The sequence below is a fragment of the Oreochromis niloticus genome, linkage group LG20 (genome assembly GCF_001858045.2).
Source record: "Oreochromis niloticus isolate F11D_XX linkage group LG20, O_niloticus_UMD_NMBU, whole genome shotgun sequence".
In the NCBI taxonomy this organism is placed as follows: domain Eukaryota; kingdom Metazoa; phylum Chordata; class Actinopteri; order Cichliformes; family Cichlidae; genus Oreochromis; species Oreochromis niloticus.
Genome location: NC_031984.2, coordinates 29993824 through 29997617, shown reverse-complemented (window position 1 = coordinate 29997617; position 3794 = coordinate 29993824). Strand labels below are relative to the sequence as shown.

The 3794-nt window shown below is 40.6% G+C and overlaps 1 long non-coding RNA gene across 1 annotated transcript; it reads left to right on the top strand.

Annotated features, from left to right (window-relative positions):
* Positions 1-468: 468 nt before the first annotated feature.
* Positions 469-872, top strand: LOC112843337 (uncharacterized). Its single transcript, XR_003215636.1, has 2 exons — positions 469-547; positions 618-872. It is a non-coding gene; the product is annotated as an uncharacterized LOC112843337 (long non-coding RNA).
* Positions 873-3794: the final 2922 nt, after the last annotated feature.

The following is a 3794-nucleotide window of genomic DNA, read 5'->3' as shown; positions in this document are numbered from 1 at the left end:
GTGCATGTCACGGCAGAGGCTCTGCCGAACCCCTGAGACTGGCTGACCGAGCCCCTAGGGTTCGATCGAACCCTGGTTAAGAACCACTGGTATAGACTGATCAGTCTGATCAACCTTGTACATTTGATTTTCATTTGTATCCACTTATCTCTTATTGACTTGACAAAATATCATCGCTTATGACTCCCAAAAAATATTGTTGGGTGAAATTCCAGTGTTTATGGACTTTGAACCTATGGAATTTATGGAATCTATAAATGTAGTTGATTACCCAAACTTGCTAGCATTAGCTGCTAACATTTGGTGAATGAACAAACAAACAAATAAGCTGTCACGGCCTGCGGGATCAGCAAGGCGCTGAACAGCATCACTCCACTCCTAGCCCCCCTTCTCTCCTCTTTTTCCTCTCTCCCCTGTTTTGCCGGGGCGGAACTCATGGCGGGTTCACGCCCTTCTCGGATTGTGCACACCTGGGCCTCATCAGACCAGCTGGTATATCAGAAGGAGGAGATCAGCTTTTCAACGCTGGATTGTTGTGAAGGCTTCTGTCAGTACACACCCAGTTCAAGTTTCCCGTGCCTCTGTCTCTGAGACTTAACGTGTTCCTTTGTTCCTAGATTCCCCGGACCCGTTCCCGTGTTTCCCCGTGTGGTGTGTGGAAGGAGTGACAGGTCGCTAGTGGAGAGGAGAGAGGCTGTTTGGAGCGCGAGTGTGGTTTCCCCGTTTTCCCTGGAGCCCTGGACCCCTGCCCCTCACGTCTTGTATATAGCACTAACCCCGCACTGTCTATACATACACTCGGTGAAGATTTGTAATAAACTATCTCTGTGTGAACGCTACCCAGGAGTCCTGCGAGTGGATCCTCTAAGCAACCCGTGACATAAATAAAAAACAGTGCTAATGTTGAAGCCAAAATCAGTGGGTTACATCACAGCTACTTCCATGTTTTGAAACTATGCTCTAACTTATTGATCAAATCTTTATTTATGCCAGTTAGAAGAAAGATGGAGAATCTGACGTTGCTAAAATAGCTTGTTTCAGACAGTAAATAGACTGTAGGGCTGCACCCAGGCCTAATCCATATTTAAGTTAAAAATGGTTTATTTTGAATAGTTAATTGTAGACATAGACGCCCAGAATAAAAAATATCAAATTGCAAATGATCACCTTTAGGATCTCCCATTTCTACCACACCAATGGAAGGAGCACAGCGATGGTTTACTGAGCCTCAGGATAAGTGACAGCTCATCACGATGAGTGACAAGCATCGAAGTGCACAGGCGTTTTAATCGCCACTGACTCAAACCAGAGAATGAGGATATCACCCGGCCCACGCTCACACACTCCCTCCAGACAAAAATTCACATGTGCATATATACACTGACTTTACCATGTGAACATATATCATTTTAATTTGACTATCTGTCATTCAGTTGACAGAATGTTTTTCATTTAGATGAGGACAGTGACACTCTGCACCATGTGCAAGGTCAGATAGTGAAAGATATTTTTTTCACTGTAGCTAATAAATACATATTCCACAGGTTTACTGAAGGACACTGGTGTACTGAAGAGATGTAGGCAGTATTACTTCGTTCTTGGGGACTGATATGCATATTGTGTAAGTTCACACTTTGCAAGAGCTAGCTGAAAGTTTACAGATTCAGATGAGCAGGGTCACATCATATCCTGTATTTTTCAGAGAACTGCTCTAAATAGTTTTTTCCAGAACCTTCTGCTACCACTCATGAAGCAATGAAAATACAGGTGCAATGTGTGCAAATGTTTTATACTATGTAAACAGTGTGCCATAAAACATTCAGTTAGTTTGAAACGTAATATTAATGTTGTACGGCTCATTGTCTTACCTTCTGGTCATTTGTTTTCGTCACACAACTATATATAAAAGACATACATAGCACCCGTGACATCACCCAGGATCACTCAGGGTTATGCACTACAATTTTGCAACCATAAAAACTTGGCATTGGGTCAAAATCTGATGATGCTTTGCTATGTCTGTGATTCTATTGATTTTTGACAAAATTCCCAACAGCATTAGCAAAAATGCAGCTCCAAACCGTGTCAAAGCCTCCACCTTGGCCACATATAGCTGTACACACTCTCCTTACTGCCTCCATAAAAATGACAGTGTGAACCAAAAATGTTCAAATCTGGTTTCATTGCTCCATTTGACTTGTTAACTGCTGATTTTAAGCCTTTTCTCCCTGTTTCCCATTCTTTCTAATAATGACAGCTACCCTTCCACTGAGACCATTCATGATGAGACTTTGGCAAATAGTGTATGGATGCATCCAGGGCCAGATGCATCTCTCAGGTTCTTCCTCAGGTATTTGGTGTCTTTTTTTCCTGTTTCTCACAGACAGGATTTTCAGATACTGTTAATCTGCTGTCAATAGTCTTTTAGTCCTGCCACTTGTTTTCCACTCCAGTTTCATCCAGTTTCCTCAAATCCTTCCAGGACACACTGCATATCACAAGTTTTTGGCTAATAGCTCGGTTGTTGATGCAAAAGTATTATTTCATGCTTGTCAGCTGTTTTATCTTTGATTATTTTTCATAGATTCAGCTAAACAAATGGGAACATGTGATGCTCGTTTGCAACAGGCTCGTAGTAAGAAAATGCGAAGAGACACAATTTAAAACTGGTTTTTGGCTAAGTTTTAACACATCACTGGTTTATCTCTAGAGTTAGGTGTCTTTAACGCATCAATGATAATGATCAGGTCATCACTGTTAAATGGCATAACAAACAGTGGAAAAACTACAATGAAGGTGGTTGTGCTGGCTCACCGAACACTCGATGTGATGTGCACATTTAAACACAAGATCCTGAAGGCTGTTAAAAACGGTTTATTTGTGACAATTTGTGATATATTTAATAGATGGAGTCTTGGGTGGATGAGCTGATGGATGATTATTTTTCTGTACATCAAATTTAAAAAAATTAAAGAAAAACCAAATCATACTACTATCAACAAGGATTCAATAAAATAGGGCAATATGAGAGAATGCATCACTAATGCATCCAACACCTTAGTTTTTCCTTTTTCTGTAAAGGAAGCAATACAGGTCTATTGTAACACAAGATATACATTCAAGTGAAGAAATAACCCTTTACTTTGTAGGTAAACCAGTTAATTAAAGCCTTCTTAATTTACAATGCTCTTTGTTTTAAGTCTGGTGGTAAGGAAGTAAAAAGCCTTCTGAGCAAACTTGGTGGAATTCTATAAATATCCTGGATGTTCCCAACAGACTGAGAGGTAACAGGATATGATGCATGTTAGTATATTACTTTTGCACAGTACAGTAATTGGAGCCATGACTTAGAAAATGAATATGAAAACAGATTGATACTAGCAAATAAGAGCATAGAGTCATTAGGAAAATGTTTACTGAGGTCACAGATTGAGTGAGCAGCAGATAGAGAAATCCTGTGATGCTGGCTGGTCTAAGAACAGGTCTTGAAACAAACCTTGAGAGAAAACTGGACAGGCGGTGTATATTTAAAGGTGTAAAGAATTAAGATGAGGTCTAAAGAAAGGAGTCAGAGGACGTGGGCGACGAACTGACCTGAGACACTTGTGGAAGGATAAAGGCAGAAGGTAAACTAGAAAACTGTGTAAAAGAGGGCAGAGGGAGAATGAAAATGGGAGGAGAGAAGCAATGCCTAAAACCGAGAGCAATGCTCCCATTAGTTTACTTCTAATGGGAAAGAAAAAGAGCGCTTTACACATAAACAAGTACAAGCACACACAGACACACACGCACAC